Consider the following 10,387-nt stretch of genomic DNA (forward strand, 5'->3'; position numbering starts at 1 on the left):
TAACATACTAACATATTTGTGAGCATATTAACCTAATGTGCTTTTTCAACACAGGGTCCACATTTCCATTTTGCACTGGGTCCTGAAAATTATGTAATCACTCTAATGGAGACAGTTTTGATTATCACAATTGGGATACGGGGATGCTACTGGCATCTAGCAGGTAAAGGCCAAAGATGCCGCTAAACGCCCTGCAGTGCACGGGTCAGTCTTTACAACAGAGCCAAAAATGTCCATGGTGCAAAGGTTGAGAAACCCTGTGGCATTTGGGTCCATTTATAACTTTTCCAACTGAATGTCCAATCCCTTAGGTTATGGGCCATTGTTTCTTTTTCTAACTCATGTAGTATCCAGTATGCTTTCTGGCACAATTGGTGGAATGTTTTTAAAGTGATCAACACTTGTTCTGTTAAAAAGAAAACAAGAAGAGTCTTTCAATATTCTTTGCCTGTTATCATCCTCATCATACAGGCTTATTAAACAATTTACACAGCTTGCAGATGACTTGTGTGCTTCAAGCCAGTGGCAAAGCTGGAAACAGAAGTCTTATCTCTGATCTTCAGAGATAGATTTATGATTTCCATCAGAATTAATCTGTAGCTGAAAAGGCATAATTTAGAACTGAAAAGATTTTACCACTAAAGTTAGGAGGCAGGTGTCAGTGAAAGGGAATATTCATTTAGTTCCCGACTTATGGGCACTGATATTGGGTGCTTTATATTTAATCATTTGTTATAACTGGTTATTCTTCTTTTTAAATGGTTATTCTTTATAAATGGTTATTCCATTTTACAGGTGAGCAACTTGAGGCTCAGAGAGATTCAGTAACCCATCCAAGTTCATATGTCTAAAGAATGTAGACTGAGCCAAAAGTCAAGCTCAGGTTTGCATGACTCTGAAACACATGACCCAGGATCAGACCTCCCTGCAGTTACACTTCACCACTGAGGACTACAATATGAACCCTGAGGTGGAAATTCCAGTCCCCTTCCACATTTATGAAGTGCCCCCACTGATGGGGGTACCACATACCAGGTCCAAACCAAGACACCTTCGAGAGTGAAAGGGGAGTTATTAATCTGATGCTGGGACAATAGCATATTATTAAGTAGGACTGCTCTGGTGACATGAGGACATACTATGGTCACCCCCAATCCCTGGGGACCTCTTGGAAGAGGATCTCTTAGCAACAGAAGGGAAGCATCCTGGTCAGGTAATCTGCTTCCCCAGAGCAACCACCGACATATCTACTATGTTTACTTGGTAGAAAGAAGTAACAAGGGAAAGAGAAGAGAGAGGTAAGAAACAAGCAATGTATTTTACAATTCATCATAAAATGATTGCTAGGACCGTATTTTTTGCTTCAGAAACATTTGTCAAAATAATTCAGCTATAGTCCTGGTATCATAGAACACACATATCCTAGCAAATTTCAAATGCAATAGTTTATCAGTTTATTGCCCACAGAAGAGCTTCCAATTGCAGGCCTGTGCCACATTCTCCTTACCCCGTGGTGTCTCTCGGGCAGTGTACATGGGCATGCAAATGTGATGAGAAGAATTCTGATTCCTCACGCTTATTTAAGTTGTGAAACTCCTATTCTGGGTTCATGCCACAAACATGGTGTGGCTAATTAAAGAGGCTAAAATCAAAAGAACCACAGCTCTTTCTTTCAAAAAACTATTTCTCTTCCTCTTTCTGCTCCTCCTTCTTCTCTTACAGAGCTCTTACTACCAAAATACATACAAATTAGAAATGCATTACTGGAAGAAACTGTAGGAAAAGGAGCTAATGACTTTAGTGGGGCAAAAGGTTCAAATATAGGGCAGGAATCCAGCCCACACCACTGATTCACTTGAATACCTCCTGCTGTTCACATTCTACTCACCTCTTGTCCCCTAACTGTCTCCTGGGCACTGACCAAAACTCAGAGGTATAAATTTAAATTTGATGTTCAGCACATATACTTGTTCCCATTCATGAAGATCCATGGCTACAAAGACTAGGAAATTAGAATCTAAGCCCCAGACTCTTGCTTTGGACTACAGTATTTCCAGATATTGGCTCAGGGATACTTAGAGGGCTGGATTTGCCATGTCACGCCCAATAGCCTGCTGGTTGTCGGCGGGGTCTCCTTCTTGGCTGAGGAAGGCAGTGGCTCAGAGACCTGCTCTTTGTCTGAGGTCACACAGACTCTTGGCAGCAGACCTCTTCAGTTCAGGCTTGCTTGCTTCTGGAGTCCTGCCAAGCCTCACACTAAGAAAACGATGGCATTTAATTAGGGGGAAACACCTCGTGCTACATGAAAGAGAAGAGCAAAATGGGAAAAATTAATTCATTGCTACGTAATAGGTGTAAAATGCTTTAAATATGTAGAGGTTGCCATTTAGTTAAAAAAAAAAAAAGTCAGCTTCTTATTAGACAGCAGTGTAGATAGATATCTTGACAGCTTTTTTACTTTGGTAGCAGCCTAGGGCGACGTGGACACTAGAAAGTCATTGCAGTAAACCTCTGAGCTTTGCCCTATTAAAAATGTCAGACTAATAAATCACATTTTTTAATGACCAAGGAGGGAGGAGATCAATAAGCTTTAGGAAGCCATCTACAGAAGGGTCATCTGGTGCTGTTTAACGTAGGCTCACTAAGGTGGCAAAGATTTCACAATTCACCTACGGTTCAGTGTTAAGATCCACATCAGGACATGAAAGTTATATTAGCTTTTAGGCTGGAAATCGTGGAGGAAACTCTCCTATTTTTAGGCACTATTTAGTCTTTCAGATTGTGTGTGTGTTTTTAAATAGCCCTATATTTTCAAATTGTTTTCTGTCTTTCGAATCTTTAAAACGTAGAAAATAATATTTTTTGTCGGTTCTATTAACCAGAGTTTTAAAAAACTTTTCTGAGTATGGCAATTGTTTAGCATATTGAAACAACAACGGGAGGTCAATTAAACAAAAGGATGAAATTTACTGTTGAGGCAATGAATGGAAGAGTATACCCAATAGACCTGCAGGCTTCAGTGTTAGCAAAGATCAGACTGTCAACCTCAAAAGAAAAATCGATCCTTCAAAAGAAATAATCCAAGGCTTATCATTATTCTTAGCAGCTCTTTCTTCTCTCTTCCTCATCCCTCCCTACTCCTGAATTATATATGCATTCACAGACATTCTCATTGGAGGAAAAAAAAAAAAACTAATTTGACATCTTTTATAAGTTATTCATTTTAGCAAAAGTTTCAAGATTGCCTTCTTTAATGAGTTTCTCTTCACCAGTACAAAAGATAATAAATAAGACGCAGCGATGGGCAGTAAAGGAAGGTCTTTTGAGGTCTTGGTGAGACTGTTTAGCAGGGATTGAAGACCACTTCTGATGCTCACTCTAAAAGAAATATTTTAAGCAAACCATAAAAGTGGGCTTGACCCTTCCATGGGACCATCATAAATCAATTGTTAAAGCAAGGGTGAAAACTGGGGAGGAGGTCAGAGGTGGGAGAGAGGCCACAGAGAAAGGACAGTGTGAGAAACTAGAGCAAAACCAGGGAAGAGAATAGGGCGATCTTTTGGTTGAGCAGCATCATTAATTCAGAAATCGTGTTTGTGCTGCTTAGAACTGTACACTAATGAAATTACAGCCATACGAAAAATTCCCACAGCAGAACTTAAAACCTAGGGTTGTTTTAGCTCTAAGGCTCCTGTTCAGCAACAGGTAGATTGAAACTTGGTTAAAAGTGTCAATCTACCCTAAGTCCTTCAGAAAATTTCTCCGAATATACAGGAAAGTTTGTGCCACTGTTTCCCGTGTGTCATTAAATGATACACCTTTAGATGTGCGGGTGGTATTCGGACATAAATATCTCACTCATGGTATCTCAAAGCATGTCAGTTTTGCCGTATTCTGTGAAAGGCAGCCTTTAACTTTTTGCCAAATTGATCTTACACTCGCAAGAAAAAGCTTCGTGATAACCCCTTCATTAGGAGAAAAGAATATAGAATGACAAGTTAGTGTGTTGACTAATCTAAAAAATAAAAACTTTTGCAGAAAATTTTGTATCAAACGTAGAGTTTGAATGATCTATATGTCTAGTCATTTGTTTCCTTAGGGTGGAATCAAGTTTGAAGCCCAGACAATTAAAGTGATTCACATTTAAATGAAAGGTGGCTCGATTGATTTGTAACGACACAATTTATTTGGTAATAATGACATTCCTTGCGTTTGGCCAAGAAAACAAAGGTTGATTTATTTCCTAATAACAAAGACAAATGGCCCTTCTGCTCCAACCTCTTCCTTATTCTCAGTGGTTTAGGGGCAAGTTGTCAGCGGACTCTGCTCTGTTCTCTCTCTTGCTGGAGGAGGATTCTAGGCAAAATCTTTTAGAAACGTGCTTGGAAAAGTCCCAGTAATGGAAACTAGACAGTTGTACACACACCTGAAAGTTTTAAAGAGCCATGTGCTTTTTTTTTCTACTTACAATTGCACAATTTGGTATTGAAAACAAAGGATTGTCCTAGAAAAATTACACACCTTATGCAGAGCACCTTAATGTTGTCATTTGCAAAGATACAGCTCTAGTTAACATATGTCGTTGAGACTAATCTTAGAAGACTCAGATAAATAGGGGTGAATATAACAATGGCATCATTATAATGATAATGCTCATATTTAAAAAAATTATCCTTTCAAAATGGTCCAATGTTGTATGCAAGTGTTTCACTATAAATATGAATTTTAAATGCAAATACAAGCACAACAGCTGGGATTTGTCTATTTAAGCTTAATAAGTAATGATAAAAAAATAACATGAAGACAAATAGATAAAGAAATCAATTTTTAGTAAATATGTGGTTCCTGTTTTTATGTGATAGAATCACAGCATTAAGCTTATTTAAAACAAGTTTTCTATTTTCTTTTAATATGTTTTTAAATGTTCAGAGAAAGCAGCGTGGTTACTTGGGACCTTTAAGAAACAAAGTCCTTGAGTGACTTAGAGAATTTCCTGGGGCCAGCTAGACAGAGCCTGCTTTTCTAGTGTGAGGGAGACCATGGCCAGGGAAAAAGAGGTCAAGAAAAGCAAGTGAGCTGGAGTGGTAACCTAGTGAGGTTTGCGGAAGATCTTCTTCCTGAGCAGGAAAAGTGCAGTAATGAGAAATGTAAAGAGGACTGTATAACCTTATGTTTATTCCTCTCTGAAAACAGAGAAACGTTTCCATTTTGATACTGAAAAGGCGGCTGGAAACTGATACAGGTAGCTGTTGGGAGAGCTGAAAGCAGAACCAAGGCAGCAAATTGCTCCTTGCTTTCCAATGCAACATTCATTCATTCAGCAAACAAGTCCTTACTATGTGCCAGAGGTGGTGGGACAGGTGACCAAAGGGAAAGCGAAAGCACACTTGTGACGGTGATGGGAGCTGAGGAGAAGGTAAATAGAGCAATGCCACAGAGCAGGAAGAGTGAAACTCAGAGGTCTACAGTCAGACAGGTGACCTATGTGAAAAGGTGGCAGGGGAGGCCTCATAGAAGGAACCCTGCTATTTAGCTCAAGCAAAGAAAACATTTTAAAAGAAAAAGCTTTAGCTTGGGCAACATGGTGAGACCATGGCTCTACAAAAAATACAAAAATTAGCCCGGTGTGATGGCACATACCTGTAGTCCCAGCTACTTGGGAGGCTGCGGTGGGAGGATCACCTGAACCCAGAGGTAAAGGTTGCAGTCGGCCATAATTGCACCACTGGACTCCAGACTGGGTGACAGAGTGAGATCTCATCTAAAAAAACAAAAAGAAGTTAAAAAAAGTCAGAGAGGTTTAGCGTACATTGAGCAGTCAAATGCATGACTAAAATTCGTAAGCAATAATAAGTGCTAACATATTGTCATTTGAGCTTCAGGTTAATTTCAATGAAAGAAATAAGGATAATGCATTAGAGCTTAAGTCCTTTTTTATTCTTTTGGTTTTATACTCCAATTCCCCTTCCTTCTTTCCTCCCTCCCTGCTGGAGACAATCACTGTCAAGACTTTGGTGTTATTCTTTCAGTCTTTGTTGCTACATGCAGCATTGCTTTGTGTTTTTAAAATGTATGTAAACAACATCATTCCATATGTAAAATTATGTTATTTCCTTTTTTATTCTGCAGTATGTTTTGAGAGTTATCTATGTTAATTTTTATGGATCTAATTCATTTATTTTGTTGGCCGTGCAGTATTCCATCATATATCATAAGTTATTCTGATTTATGAGAATTTGAATTTTTAACAAATTCTACTGTCACACACCATGCCTCACTCAGCATTTATGTATATGTCTCCTTGTGCACAGATGCAAGAGTTTCCTTAAGAATTGTACCTAGAAGTAGAATTGCTAGATGGATATAAGATATTGGGTAGGCACCAGATATTCCAGATACTGAGGAACTGCATTCCAAGGTGATTGGACACATTTATAGTCACTTTAGAAGTGTGAGGCTTCTCCTTAACCCCGTGCTTGCCAGCATCTGATATCGTACATAGATTTTATTGTTACCAAATGATATTCTTTTTTTTACATTGTCATATAAAAACTGTATTATTTCTTTGATTACCAGTGAGGTAAAATGATATTCCATACATTTATTGGTCATTTGGTTCTTCTGTTTTGTGAATTCCCTGCTTCTATCCTTTGCTGAATTGTTTATCAGAGTTTTCACATTTATCCTTATTAATTTGTATCAGCTATTTACACATTCTAGATTCTGAGATTACATGTACACATACACAATATATGCACAAAGACACATGTATGCACATATGTGTATTTAAAATTCTACTAAGAACATAAAAGAAGATGTACATTAATGGAAAAAAATCAAGTCCTTGGAGAAAAAAATAACATTTTAAAGATGTAAATCATCCTCAAATTAGTCTATTCATTTAAGAAAGTTGTAATAAAACTTCAAGCAACATTTTTTTCTGTAGCATGTGACATGAATCTACATATTAGAGTAAAAAGAAAAGAACTACTAAGACAATCTTTAAAAACTGAGAAAGGACAGGAAGCATGTTCTATAAAGAGACAAGAATTATTGTAAATTACAGTTACATATAACTGTAATTAATATATGTGCAACATATGCACATAAATTAATAGATTTTATATATATACATACACACAATATACACACAATATGTGTGTGTGTGTGTGTATCAGTTTATTTCTGATCTATACACAATCGTCCGTCGATATTGTGGGAGATTGGTTCCAGAACTTCTCATTGCTACCAAAATCTGAGGATGCTAAAGCCTCTGATATAAAATGATGTGTGTAGTATTTGCATATAATTTATGCACATGCTCCAATATATTTTAAATTATCTCTATATTACTCATAATACATAATTCAGTATAAATGCCATGTAGATACTTGTGGTGCTGTATGGTTTAGGGAATAATGACAAGAAGAAAAAGTCTTCTACAAGTTCAGCACAGGCATAATTCTTGTTCAAACATTTTCAGTTTATGCTTTGTTGAATCCATGGATGCAGAGCCCATGGATGTGAAGGGCCAGCTGTACTAGCATATGTGTAATCAGTAAGGTGAGCAACCACAAACTTAACACACAGATAGAGTTAATAGCATTAATTTATATATGTAGTAATCAACCAGCTGGAAGATATCATTGAGGCCTCATTTGCAAGGTAACGTAAACATATAAAATATTCAGAAATATGTGCTCGCTTCGGCAGCACATATACTAAAATTGGAACGATACAGAGAAGATTAGCATGGCCCCTGCGCAAGGATGACACGCAAATTTGTGAAGCGTTCCATATTTATGAAAAAAAAAAACATTCAGAAATAAGTTTATTGAGAAATACTGATAAATTTAAAAATTCTACTAAGTACATAAAAGAAGACCTAGATTAATGGGGGAAAAAATCAAGTCCTTAGAAAAGAAAATAACATTCTAAAGATGCAAATTATCCTCATATTAATCTATTAATTTAATAAAATTCTAATAAAAATTCAGGCAACATTTATTTTGTAGCACGGGCACAGAATCCACATAGAGTGAAAAGAAAATCAAAAGCAACTAAGACAACCTTTAAAAACAAAAAGGAGGTGCTGGGCACCGTGACTCACGCCTGTAATCCCAGCACTTTGGGAGGCCGAGGTGGGCAGATCACCTGAGGTCAGGAGCCGAAACCAGCCTGGCCAACATGGTGAAACCCCATTTCTACTATGTAATCCCAGCTACTCAAGAGACTGAGGCAGGAGAATAGCTTGAACCCATGGAGTGGAGTCGGCAGTGAGCCGAGATCATGCCACAGCACTCCAGCCTGGGCAACAGAGCAAGACTCCATCTCAATAAAACAAAAACAAACAAACAAAAAACTGAGAGAGGAGAGGAAGCATGTACTATGAGGAGACAAGAAATATTGTAAATTGCAGTAATGATATCTATGTGCATTGGAAAAGGATACACAAAAAGACACTGGTCCTCAGTGTACCTCCACAAATTTTTGTTATAAAAACATTCCTATATTCTATGTTGCTACTTATTTAGCCACTAAATAATTCATTCTGTAATTTTAAAGTCAAATTTTAAAGAGCAGTTTTAGATTCACAGCAACACTTAGTGAAAGGTACAGAGAGTTTCCGTACACCCGGACCCCTACAAATGCTCAGCCGCCCCCATCCACATCCTCCACTAGAGTGGTGCATTTGATACAATTCATGAGCCTACGTTGACACATCATTGTCATTCTTTAATTTTTAATAAACAATTCTACGTTAAGGGGAGAAAGAAGCATCATAGTCTGGCTGATATCTTAAAGTTTCTAAGACACAGGAAGAGCCACTGCTCTCTTGAACCAAGAAAAAAACTGTCTTTTAGCGGCTGACTGAAGAATGCAGGAGGAATTAACTAACTTCTCTAGTGCTATTTCCTTACATATGACAGGAGGTTTTACATGAAGAATCATATAAAATCAAAGAATCATATAAAAATATGATGGAATTTTTTTTCAAATACTTACTCATAGTATCTCTACTACAAACTAGGTGTTACCATCTCCATTGAACAGATAAGAAAGCAGAGGCTCAACAAGGTAAGACACTTTCCCCAGAACACAAGGAGAAAGGGCAGAATCAGAGCTCCCAGTTAGGTCTAGAAGACTCCAACCCTACCCCCGCCGTCTTGCTTCATGCCCACTGTCCACTCCACTTACATTAACCCTGGGCTTGCTTGGAGACTTGCGGCCATTTGATGACTTGGAGTTCCGTAAAATTGGGATTCAAGAGGTACAGAATACAAATCCCTAGAACTTGGAGTGGGCTGCTCTGCGGCCACGTGCCTTGGGGTCCCCAAGCCTCCCGGGCCACACCATTTCAACACATCTTTGGAGCACGTTAGTGGCACTTTATTTTGCTTCTGCTTAACTTCAAGGGTTTCATGTGCTTATGTCAAGCATTAGTTGCATGTTCCTGCAGTTTAAACAGGTGTAATTTCATGACAAGAGTAAATCATTAATGCAACGGTAGAATGAATCAGTAGCCTGAGAAAACAGTAGGGAGGTAGCGATCATGGTATCTTCTATCCCATTGTTTTCATACACTTGGTCCCTGGAACCTAGTTCCTTTTCCACTCCTTGAGCATGGGATTTTTTTTTTTTTTTTGCCTCTATATGGTCTTTAGATTTACTGTACTTTCTCCCTTAAAACTGACCTACCAATTTGTGCATGGCTGCAAGACCTAATGTCCTTTAGGTCTTGAGTCAAATAGCAGCATCTCCAAAAAGCCTGCTATAATCACACTTGGTCACAAGGCTCTAGTTACTCTCTATCATATCGCCTAGTTGTTTCTTTTCTGCCAGTTATCTGAATCTGAAATCATCTTATTGAGTCATTGTCTTGAAGCCAGTACTTCTTGTTCTTTGTTAAATACCCAACACCTAAACTAGAGCCTAGAAAATGATGGTAGCTCAGTGAGAATGCATTAAATAAGTCATTGAGGGAGCGAGCAATGTTTAATAGAGATAGAAAAATGATCAGAAAACCTTTCCAGCTACATTTCCAAGAAAGAGATTTAGCAATGAAAATGGGTGGTCTGACATACTTTTATTCAGTTCCAAAGCCCTGGTCAGTAAATACTGGCTTCAGAGGCCAAAGAAACCTGAGACCTGACTGGCGCTGGGCTTGCATTGCAGCTCAGAAAACCCCCACTTGCAAGCAGAACAGGGGTTATTCGAACCCCCCGCCCCTGCTCCTTTGGCATGCGTTCTGGGCCCTGTAAAGGTTACCATTTACTGGGTTTTGTTAGATCAACACAAAGTAAATATTTTCAGTTCCTGAATGCTGGTGAGAGCATGGGAGGGATCGAGTGACGGTGCCTGGGAGTAAATTCCATCTCCCTGCAAC

The 10,387-nt window shown here is 38.4% G+C and overlaps 1 non-coding gene across 1 annotated transcript; it reads left to right on the plus strand.

Annotated features, from left to right (window-relative positions):
- Positions 1-7,697: 7,697 nt before the first annotated feature.
- On the plus strand, positions 7,698-7,804 carry LOC116541858. The gene has a single exon (XR_004264975.1). It is a non-coding gene; the product is annotated as a U6 spliceosomal RNA (small nuclear RNA).
- Positions 7,805-10,387: the final 2,583 nt, after the last annotated feature.

This window comes from Sapajus apella, unplaced genomic scaffold (assembly GCF_009761245.1).
Source record: "Sapajus apella isolate SASKATOON/1434 unplaced genomic scaffold, GSC_monkey_1.0 scaffold157, whole genome shotgun sequence".
Lineage (NCBI taxonomy): Eukaryota > Metazoa > Chordata > Mammalia > Primates > Cebidae > Sapajus > Sapajus apella.